This window comes from Euprymna scolopes, chromosome 11 (genome assembly GCF_053919585.1).
Source record: "Euprymna scolopes isolate OS-2025 chromosome 11, ASM5391958v1, whole genome shotgun sequence".
In the NCBI taxonomy this organism is placed as follows: Eukaryota; Metazoa; Mollusca; class Cephalopoda; order Sepiida; family Sepiolidae; genus Euprymna; species Euprymna scolopes.
Genome location: NC_136492.1, coordinates 149,027,652 through 149,039,793, shown reverse-complemented (window position 1 = coordinate 149,039,793; position 12,142 = coordinate 149,027,652). Strand labels below are relative to the sequence as shown.

Below are 12,142 nucleotides of genomic sequence, written 5' to 3'. Positions count from 1 at the left end.
TACCAATAGATTGTTGGTAATTCCGAATCCTGTCCATATTGACTGTAACATTTCAAACTGAACTATCACAGCAGATTAGTCCTGAGTGACTGCTGATCATCCTCCTCAACACCACCCGTCTCATTCCTATCTGCAGTCTGGCTTATCTTGGCATTTTTAATTGGCACTATGGCATTTTAACTTGATAAAATACTGAACGAGAGATTATAACCATAATTTATTGGATGACCTTCAGAAGAGAAAAAAGAACAACAAATATCCCTCATAATTTTTGTATGATTCCACTAAACCGATTATTATTTCACTCACTAGGAGTTTTCACGCAGGTCATCATCAGACACTACTCACTGATAAAACCTGGTGGTATTCCTCCGAATCAGGATGACAACAAGTCTCCCCAAATTTCCAGGACTCTTCACATCTTGACAACTTTTGCAAATAAATTTGCATTATCACAACAGTTACTTGCCGTTGATTCCTCATTGTAATGACCATTAGTCTTCACTGGAATTTAGTCCCCTCCACACCTGTCCAGTGTAGGTCTGGTAAGTGCTTTCACTCCTTCGTCTTTCCATCCTCCTTGACACTTCAACTATTTGGAGTGCCAGCATCGGCTGGCACTACACATATTATTATTATTATTATTATTATTATTATTATTATTAGTTTTTACTAGAAGTTCTCACAGAAGTCATCATCAGTGATTTTTTTTCTTTTTACACAGTGATCACCACTTATCAAGGCCCGGAAGCCACTCAGGGATAAGCGTTATTGCAAGTACATTACGTTAGTGTGGAGATTTGATGAAGTGTTTACTTAAGGGGGCGGTTCATTAGGAATTTGTTAACATTGGACTTGAAGACATCCAAGTTGTAGTTCGGTGGGAAGCAGGCAGACGGAACAGAGTTCCACAGGCGTGCAGTTCTAAGAAAGAAGCTTTATTCATGGAATCCGCATTTTGATTTAGGCACAGATATAGAGTGGGGGAAATTTTTCACAGTGGATTAAGCTAGACGGGTGTTTTTCGTGAAAGATTGGAGTTCAGACGAGCACCTGCCATGGAAATAACGATAAAACAAGGATAGCCTCGCAACGTCTCTTCTGTGGGAGAGAGGTTGTAGGGTACAGAAAAGGGCATCCCCCACTAAGCCACGAAGTCTATTTTGTACTCTGTCAAGGCAGGATAGGCTGTTTTTAGCAGCTCCTGCCCAGATGTGGCAGCAGTACTCCATTGTATTGCTCACTGTTCATAATCGATGTTGTTCTCTGGAATCTGAGTGACAAGTTACCCCAGATTTAGACCCTACTACATCTGTTGCAGTACAAAAGTTTAATTTTGTTATACTTGGCGTCAGTCACGCAAGATTTCTACTTCTAGAGATTCTGTCAACCCATGGTGGACGGATGAATTAATTTTCTCTTTTGACTTGAGCTATTTTATCTTGTCATCGGTGTTGGCTGAATTAAGAGAGAAAGAGTGAGTAATTAATTGAAAAGAGAAGCCACCGAGTGACAAATGTCATGTTTTAAAGTAAAAAAAAAAAAATAAATAGTTGACAATTTTTTGTTTTGAAAAAAAAATAAATAAATAGTTGACAATTTTTTGTTTTGAAAAAAAAAATAAAATAAATAAATAAATAGTTGACAATTTTTTGTTTTGAACAAAAAAAAAGTAACTATCGATTAATATGAGTCATATTTTAGGGTGAAAAATAGGTAACATTTTTTTTTTAAACTACCGGATAGCACAGGCCGCATTTTAAAGTGAAGAATATTTGTGCCTTAAAATTACCGACTGGCATCATTTGTTTTGAAGAATGAAAATTTTGTGTTGTAATTAGAATTTTTTAGCTCGAGTCATTTTTTTTTTTTTTTTTTTAAGGGAGGCTGAATTTGACGTGTGATGTTTGTTGCTAATTATCAATTGAATAATTTGAGAATGAGTGCTCAGGCGGGAACAGAGGTTATCAATAGTGATCCGAGAAAGTCGGATGGATGGTTGCAGGTAATCGGTGAGAGACATTGTTTTGGGGGTGTATGAGACTGCAGACGAACTGGTGTCATGGTTTATCAAGCAAAAACTTAAGGAGAACCCCTGATTGTCCTGGGGATAGCTGCTGCGGTCATCACTAGTAAAAACGTTGCAGTTAATAACGTAGATGTGTTCAGCACATTGTTTGGATTTGAAACGGACGGTACTGATGGTAATTGAATTTTATATAGCAGATGAATAGACTGTCGCTGAGGTAATTTAAAAATGAATAAAAGTGGAAAGACTGCTAAAGATAGAAATAAGTACATCAACAAACCGGTCATTCAGGAAAACGAAACCGAGGGTATGGATGATAATTTGATTTAATATTTTATAACAGATGAATTTAACATACGAAATAAAAAAGATTTTTATGATTTTGCACTCCAAAACAATACAAGCCGTTAATGTGCATGGAAAGGAAAAAAGGAAGAGAAAACAGCTAACCAAAAATAGAAAGAAAAGAAAAAGAGAGAAAGTAACAGCTTCATGAGCTGCGATGAGTAAACAAATTTGCACGTGGGTCAAATCGAGGCAACTTGCCAATGGAATTAGTGTCAAGGATTCGCAGCAGGGTAACCCAATGTTGCCTGGATTGCAACAATTTGTTTTTTAGCAAATTCTCTCATGATTTGAATTAGATAGGTAGATCACCACATGCTAGCAAAGAGACCTACAATGGAAACGATAGTTGGCAGTGACGGGCGTCTGGGGTTGGACCGTCCATACTCATTGGCCGAGGAGGTATGGCCAAGCAAGGACCCCATTTGGTCATGCTGCCAGTGGTGGTAGAGTGGCATATCAGAGTCTAGATACTTCTACTGTCGATCATTCTGGTACTCAGAGTATCTCCAGTCGGTGCGTGTTCAATAGACAATTAAGGCAATTAGGCTAAGTAGTTCTTGGAAATAAAGGAAAGAAAAAAAATATCAAGTAGTGAAATAAATTCTGATTTCAAAGTAATTTGGAACCCGTTAAATTGACTATTCCCGAGTAATATGAGGAGCTAAATGCAAAAATTTTAGGAAGCAGCTATAGAACTGCAGACCAGGTTTGAAGGTAGGGTTGTTAAGGATTCTAATTGCGATGTGGTATGTAAAAAACAAGTGAAAGGGCTTGACAGTAAGAAACGCTTCAAGGTTGACTGCATCAGTGGCGAAGGTGTCCCTCATCAAAACTCACCTGAAGCCGAGATGACCCAAATCAGAGAAGATGCAGACTTTGATGCCATTTAAGTGGATGAAAGCACCCTGAATCCCAAGATCCAAGAGATTAACTAATAAAGCAAATAAAATTGACTTGATTTTTTTTTGTAATTTTTTTTACAGGAAAATGAATCGAATGTTGTTGCACTCTATGAACTGTGACCCCCAAAAAGACAATGGTTTAAGGTGAGTGTAGTGAAGTAGAAAAAAAAAGAAATTAAAAAAAATATATATAAGACACAGCTGTTCCTTCCAAAAAGTCGAGCTCTTCAACGTCCAATAATAATTCACCGTCACAAAAAGAATTCGCCGTCACTTCTTCCAACCGTCGTTTCACTCTCTGCGCTCTTATTATTATAAAAGACGAATGGTCGCCCTTAGGCTGATTTCATTTTTTTTTTTTTTTTTTTGCAGGGAAATAAACTGAAAGACTGCACTATATGAACTTTGATTCCAGAAAAGACAATGGTCTAAGGGGAGGTAATTGAAAAAAAAAAGAAAACTAAGCAAAAAGGCGAGTGGTCGTCCTTGATTAGAACTGAACTTTTGCTTTTAATAATGAACTAGACAAGGATACATATATAACTCTTTCTTGCAAGGTCATATAAGAATGTTTGAATGATTAGTGCATGTTGTCTAAACTTGAATTCTTTTGCAGGTGGATTGATGGTCAAAGAAATGCACTGTACAAACTTGTTGACGTTGCTGGGTGGTGTTTGTCAGCGACTAAGAAGCTACAAAGCTGACTAAAGATGGGCCAGTGATGATTGAGAAACGGATGGACAGGTTAGACTCAACCAGTTTCTTTCGGAAGCTGGGTGAGCTAAGAGGGCGAATGCGACGCAACCATATGAAACCAAAATATATAGCTTCCCAGTGTTATTCATTACCATCTGAGCTAAGTCCCTATTCATATAACATTAAAAATAATGTTGTTAAGCATATATATGTATATTTGCGCATACATAGAGCTTACACAGTATTGCTAAATATGCCTACCAATTTCTTCTAGCTAAAAATCAAGTCAATTTTGTTCAACATGTCCGACAAGTATGTAGACCAAAAATCAACAAAATGGTTTGGTAGAGACTGTTTCAAAATAAGGGGATAAGGTATGCACGAGCAAAAATGTGTGTGAAAGGTGATAACGTACATACAAACAAAAATGTATGTGAAAGGTGATAATTTACATACTACCATAAAAGATGACTGAAAAGTGATAACGTACGTACGAGCTTAAATGTGTTTGAAAAGTAATAATGTACGTACGAATATTAATGTGTGAAATGAGATAATGTATGTACAAATAAATATGTATGTGAAATGAGATAACGTACATACAAACAAAAATGTGTATGAAAGTAGATAACGTATGTACGAACATAAACGTGATAACATATTTACAAGTATGAAAAGTGATATATATATATATATGTGAAAGTGCCATCTTCAAAAAGAGAAACCCTTTGTTTTGTAAGGAGTGCGAAAAAACTCACTTTTGAAACACTACCTGCTCTATTCAGGATATTAAGCACTTTGGATTATGAGAACTTCTATAACAAGGAGACCTCCAGAGCACTACAAAAAACAATTTTCTAATCTCTCTCTCCTCTCGAGGAGAAATTACTTAAGTGATCAGTGAAAAAAGTAGGGAACCTTGCGGAACGTTACTGAAAGCACTTAATGTAATTAAGGATGCTACTTTTCTAGTTAAAAACATAAAAATGCTTTCACACAAAATATTTTTCAACTTCATTTCGAGAAATTTTGCTAGAAATGACGTCATGACATTGAAATTTGAGATCGTGACATCGTAACAAACAAATTCAGAGTTTTATTATCAAGTTGACAAAAAAGTTTTTGTGGTTTTTAACGTTTAAATTCAGATGAACATATCTTGGTTCAAACAAAAATTTACTGATCGAAATAAGCACCATTAGAGTCCACACACTTTTGCGAACGTTTTGTATTTATGTAACAATCTTTTCTTTTGGTTGTTGTTCAGTTCGTGACGCACACATTTGTTAAGTGCAGATATTATTTCAAAAGGTATATTATTATTAACAATAAATTATACAGTTTAATATAGAAGGTACTGTGGAATTTCCATAGGCCATACTAATTATTATTAAATTTGTACATATGGAAATAATATAAGTAAGATATGGCAGCAATAATGATGTTAATTTACTAACAGATTACCAATCGTATATTTGCTAATAAAAATTGTTTTTTTTCTGTAACATTGAAAATATCCTATTATATATATGAAATAAAAAACACTGTGTTGCAGTTTTTCTAAATCTAACAGTAAAACTGCATTTTTGCAAAGCTAACAGCAAAATTGCATTTTTTCAAAGCCAATAGTAAAATTTCACTTTTGCAAAGCCAACAACAAAATTGCACTTTTGCAAAGCCAGCAGTAAAACTGCACTTTTGCAAAGCTAACAGCAAAATTGCATTTTTTCAAAGCTTACAGTAAAATGGCATTTTTTCAAAGCCAATTTGTAAAGCTAACAAAACAGTAAAATAGCATTTTGGCAAAGCTAAAAGTAAAATTGCATTTTTTTTTAAAAAACTCACTGTACAATTGTATTTTTTAAAGCTAATTGCTATTTACGCATGAAATGATGAAAGTAAAGTTTTTTTTAGTTTTTTTTGTTAATTTAAAACTCAGATCACCCAAGACTTTGTTATTTATACATTTTCATTTTTCAGAGTTTGATTAAAAGTTTTGTAATTGCACAGGCTTCCTATTCTATACTTAGATTATCATTCTTGAAAAAAGAAAGTAGTGCAATTATTATAGAAAGGCACGAAGCATAGAAACCATATTTAGATTTTATTCAAATCAGGAAGCCAGTAAATAAAACAGAAATATTTATAGTCAGGTGCAGTCCATGATTACACTTAAAGTAGGGGATAGTATATTCACCACAATCTCCTCTAGTATTAGAATATTTTTGTGGCAATAAATTGAAGTTCATACAGACTGGAACGATAAAATTATCGCCCTAGAGAAGACAACATGATTCCATTTCCGTTTTGTTGTTGCAGACCATCTACTAGTTGGCCACTTGTGTACAAATCCCAACAGCGAAAGTTACACAATGTTCAATAAGCAAGATTGGAGATGCGCCGTTGTACAACTCATGCTCTCTACTGATCCAAGTTATGACAACAGGACCATTGCCAGCACCCTTAAAATGCTTATCCGGAAGGTTCGACGCTTGAGGGCACAGCTCAACAAAGTTTCCAGCCACGGTTATAGTCCTTCATGTGGTTTCAAGTGAGGGTCACATCATGCCACCTAAAATTTTCGAAGTTGGCTGAAAAGTCAACAACTAAGTGTACCTGAATGTGCTGAAGAGTGAAATGATCCCCTGGTGCAATTAGGTGGCCGCTGGCAGACCCTGAGTGTGGCAGAAGGACTCGGCACTGGCCCACAAGTCCAAAGAGACCCAGGCTTCAGAAGGAGTGCTATGACTTTGTACCCATTCTCTTACTACCCCCTTCTCCCCAACCTGATTCAGCTGGACTACTTCGTTTGGTCATACATCAAAGACATCACCAACATGACCTCCCACAACATGAAACTCAGCCTGATTGCTGTCACCCACCGAGTATTTGCTAAGCTCCCGCTGGTGCTTGTGGAAAAAGCATGCCCCCAGTTCTGGGCCCATATCGAGGCGCTGATTGAGGTCGAAGGCAACTACATTAAATAAATGTTAGTTCTACTACATAATCAAATTACCTGAACAATTGGTTTTTTCAAATAAAGTTGTAGTGTTGCTTTCTTTAGGGCGACAAATTTATCATTCCACTCTGTAGAACAATGGATTTTTTTCTATATTAATGAAATGTAGTTTGCTTGAAGCATTGCCCCTAATATGTATACAACTGAGTATTAGAAAGTTATCATAATGCACACCATGGAAATCTGTCGGCGTTGAAAAGGAAGACAAAAACAAGTGATTTAAAAGAAAAGAACTTACTTGATAAGTCACAAATTCTACATAGTAATTTAATGTGTGTTACTGGATTCTATAATATATTTCGAGGAAAAACCTCTTCATCAAATAGGTGTTTCAAATCTTTTGCACTCTGTGTATACCGGTAGTGTGGTTGTATGATTATACCACAGTAAATATTAGCTAACTTTCAGCTAATGGATTTTTTTTATACATATATATTAAAACAAAATTTTTGTTTACAATGTAGGCAGCTGCGAAAGATATCCACCACAACAATTAATGCAGTTTAAGTAATGCAGTATTTTTTACTAGTAAAATAGGATGAATTAATTTTACACAAAGTTTGCAAGTTAAAATCTAACACATTTCAAACAGAATGACATTTTTGTCTTTTGTGAAGATAAAAATTATTAACTAATTTCTCATTAACCAAATTTCACACAAAAATCCAGATGTATCCCAGAATAAATTCTAAAGCTGCTCCTAATATTGTAGCAAGGTGAACATGCAAAAACAATTTTGTTTTTAATTGGGAGTCACCACTTATCATGACCCGAAGGCCACTCGAGGATAAGGGTTAATGAATGTAAGGGTTAATGAGTGTAGTAATCATTAATGGTGTAGATTATATAGAATTGAGATTATTTACGGGGACGGCTCAATAAGAATTTGTTTACATTAGATTTGAAGGCTATCATGTTGTATTCATCTGGGAAGCTATTGCTTGTGATTTGTTAATAGATATAGCTTGAAGGTTGGATTATTTTTCACTTTTTATAATTTTTTTTATATCAAAATGTGTGTCACGTTTTACGAAGGTCAAAAACAGTTGATGCTGAACAATACTATGAAGGGGTGGAAAACGTAAGACACAGGCAAAAATTGATTGCTGAAGAATACGGTAAAGTTCAACAAATATATTTTGTCATTAGCTTGAAGATGAATATGTTGTAATCTGCCGGGAAGCAGTACCGTCGTAGTGTGCTTCACAGATGGTACTTTTTTATGTTTTAAAAATAAACCCTTGATAATCATCGATCAAGCAACTGTTTTACATGTTGGCATGTATTGGACGGCCTTTAGAAATCAACTTCCAAACTAACTTATCTCTGCCACGTTTTTATTTAACCTTCCTTTTCACAAATTCATCTTCATCATTTCTGCACGTTTTCTCTGGGGGCCCCCTGCGAACTAGACCTGTTTCCTCAACTGTTCTACATCTCATGATCAAAGAACTCTCGTTTATTCTTTCAATGTGGCCATGCCAATAAAGTCTTCTCATCCACGCTGCTAAACAGTGCAGATATAATCTTGGAGGACATCAAATCTAAACCTCTCTAAGAGAAAATGACCAAGTTCCCTCTGATTCCCTCTTCTCTGATCATGAGCATGTGGTACAAATTGGGAAAGAGGTGACTGGTTACTTTTAATGCATCTAAAACCAAGCTTCTATCTTTGCATCATTAACGCTTTGATCCTCATCTGGCATCCATTGAAATGAATGGCTCCCGTCATGTTTTGACAAGCTTCTGGGCTTGACCTTTACTCCTGATCTGAAATGGGACATGTACATCAAATCCGTTGCCAAGGTTGCTGGAGAACTGGTGGGATTCTTCTACCGCTTCATTAGATATTTCACAGCTGATGCAATTCACTATCTATATAAAAGCCAGGTACATCCAAGGATGGAGTACTGTTACCACATCTGGGAAGGAGCTGCTAGAAAGACCTTATCTTGCCTTGACAGAGTTCAAAATAGATATTGTAGCTTAGTGGAGGATGCACTTTTCTCTTCTTTGCAACCTCTTTCCCACAGAAGAGACGTTGCGAGCCAGTCTCTGCTTTATCATTATTTTCATGGCAAATGCTTGTCTGAGCTCCAATTTATGGTCCCCCCTCACCAAAATTTCATGAAAAACACTCGTCCAGCTGAAACCACTATCAATAATTTCCCCCACTCTTTATCTGTACCTAAACCTAAACGTATATCCCATGAACAAAGCTTCTTTCTTAGAACTGCACACCTGTGGAACTCTGTTCTGTTTCCTTACTTTTCAGCTGACTACAATTTGGGCGTCTTCAAGTCCAACATAAACAAATTCTTATTGAACCGTCCCCTTAAGTAATCCAATTTACCAAATTTTCACTACTAACGATTGCTATGATATTATCCCATTGATTACTGTACACTCATTAACCCTTATCCTCAAGAGGCCTCCGAGCCTTTATAAGTGGTGACGCCTATGTAAAAAATAAAAAAAAGGCTCACATTAAAAAAAAATCAATAATTTGAAAACAAAAGCTTCTTATGAATAACTTTGTCAAAATAGCATTTCATTAAATTAATAAAATATTAGAAATATTTAAGATGCAAGAGGTTCGGGTTTCAAATCCTGAGCACGGATATGTCTAACTGATGAGCCCAAATGAGGGTGAAACTCGAGTTTTGGATTTCCGGTTTGTTGGCTTTCTTGGCTCTTGTGGGCTGCGACATTGGTTCGGCTGTGGAAAATCATTATATATATTTTCTCACACTTTCTGAACAGATTAGCTTGTTGGGGTGACATCGTCCTTTCGAGTATATAAAATTCCTACTGGTGAGACGTCGGCTTGGGTAAAAGCTGGTTTGATACCTCGCCCCTTGTTCGATATGAGGTAGATTCTCTTTCCACTGTCGGGTATGTGCCGCGGGTTGCTTGATCTGTGTAAGTTAATAGACATTCTTGTGTGTGTGGCGTGTTTGCCCAGTTGGTAGAGTGCTCGCCTAGCATTCAAGAGGTTCAGGTTTCAAATCCTGAGTGCAGATATGTCTAAACGATTAACCCAAATGAGGGTATATATTAAAAACTGTGCACATGTACTGTAATGCCTTTCTATATAATAGGCTTCCTTAACTACCATAGAAAAAAATTGGTAGAGACCGCAGAGGTCAAATATTTTTTAAATCCCACCCCTACACAGTTGAGATGCCCAGATGCCAGAAAGCCTTCTACTCTGACAGTTTCTTCCTCAGAACTGCTAGACTTTGGAATTCCCTTCCAGGTTCCTGCTTTCCAACTGTACTGACATGCAAAAGTTCAAGTGCAACGTGTAAACAGACATCTTGCTATTTAACTCTATACATAGTATCCCTGCAATCATGTCCCAGTTAATTAAATAAAGGGCTCCGTTTTTAATTCTATGAAGATTCCAGAGGTGGACAGAAAAATTCCCGAGTTCGACAAATTACACCTGAAGAAGGTCAGAGTTTATATCGATTCCAAAGTTGTGAAAATGGCACTCAAGATGAGAAGAATAGTCCAAAGAATCCAAATAATATGAAAAACCAAACCTCATCTAAAACATTTAGAGGCATAAAAATTTTTCTTTCTGATTTACTGTATAATTGTTTACTACCTGTGTTATGCCATTTTGTTTAACGCCATCTTTATTAGATTATCTTCTCTTCGTTAAAGCTGTGCACTGGATAAGGCAAAATGGCCTGTTATGATGGCCTGCAGACCTCCCGGACACTTAGTACCTCATGTTTTTTTCTTGTGAAGTTTCTTAAAAAATGAAGTGTCCAGAAGAAAATCAAAGACAACCAATTAAAGTCATTTTTTGAAGCAAAATAAAAATTTGAAAAAAAAACTTATTGAAAAATGTGATGCAATCATTTGTGAATCGATTGCCGAAATGCACGGAAAGTATGTGTCATTTAATATCTTGAATTGAAAGCCATGTTTAATTTCAGAAGGGTTTTTAATGGGTAGCTTTTCTGTACAAGTCCTGGGGATGAAGAGTTTTCGGTGAGTAGCTTTTTTGTATAGTCTTGAACTTAAAAATTCTGCAGGCAAAGAGCAAAAGAATTTTCTCATATGGACACAAAAAATTATGCGTTAGAATGCTAAAAGATTTAGTATTTTTATGGAGCAATTCTCGTTTCTGATTGGTTGCTAGCAGAACATGGCTTCATTTGATTAGTCAGTTCCTATCAACAGTGTCTAAGTAAAACCTTCCAACTTTCTGTTATAATATCCTTATATAAAAAGTATTGCAACACAGTTGAACAACATTCATTTTTTATATACATTGTCCATTGCACTGAAAATTTGGTTGTTATTGAAATGAGAAAATAGTTGATCGTATTTTCAAATGTCTGACTACAGCGGAGAGTGATCTGAAGGCTTCCATTTAATTAGTTGCTGCAAGTAGGGAGCTATTCCAATCGCATGCTTAATCCACTTACCCTTGATCCGTATTTATAATGCTAAGTGTTTAACAAGGGGGCATCAAGTACAATTTTTTAAGTCTTTGGTGTGACTCGATCAAGGATTAAAACCCGGCATTCTGTCCCATTAGCAGACACTCTTACCATTATGCCAAATGGGTCGGTAAATGTCGGTAGTATTTTGAAAACCCTGTATAATTAGACGTGATTAGCATTCTGGAGAGATGGAGAAATATAGAATAGTATAGGTTATCAGAGCTTTCAGCAACTAAAAAGTTTGATTTTCATTAAAAAAAAAAATGGCAGGCCAAAACAAAAAAACAAAAAAACGAAAAGAACAACACTGCTGCACTGTGCATCATGTTCTATGCTTTTACTATTGAACGCTTTTTATTGTAGATCCTTTTCTGCATTTATTTATAATTCATAAACTCTGACATCAATAATTGATTATGCATCGCACTCAATTTGTTACATCAATAAAAACTGTTTCATTTCACCACACGTTTTATTTATCGTTTTTTTTAATGTCCTGAGATCCTACCTTGCACCTCAGCTTCCCATCAAAGAATAAAAGATAAGAATCATTCATTCTTTGATGAAATCATCATAACATACAAGTACTAACCATTTGCTAATACATTTCTTATTGATACTGACAAAAAACCGGTCGTTTACAATGTTTATTCATTTCGTTTTTCATATCTGGACATTTTCATTG

General features: G+C 35.8%; 2 protein-coding genes across 4 annotated transcripts in view; one reads left to right on the top strand and one right to left on the bottom strand.

Moving 5' to 3' along the window:
- LOC145288109 (popeye domain-containing protein 1-B-like) overlaps positions 1 to 12,142 on the bottom strand; it is a 1,451,932-nt gene that overhangs the window by 459,950 nt on the left and 979,840 nt on the right. Inside the window, exon 1 of one of the 3 annotated variants that reach the window (XM_080136170.1) lies at positions 4 to 134. The exons of the other annotated variants lie outside the window; for them this stretch is intronic. The gene's annotated coding sequence lies outside the window, so the exon portion shown is untranslated. Of the gene's footprint in view, positions 1 to 3; positions 135 to 12,142 lie in introns of those variants that run through there. 3 annotated transcript variants of the gene reach the window in all.
- LOC145288223 (uncharacterized) overlaps positions 1 to 12,142 on the top strand; it is a 115,675-nt gene that overhangs the window by 47,478 nt on the left and 56,055 nt on the right. The gene's annotated exons all lie outside the window — the stretch shown is intronic.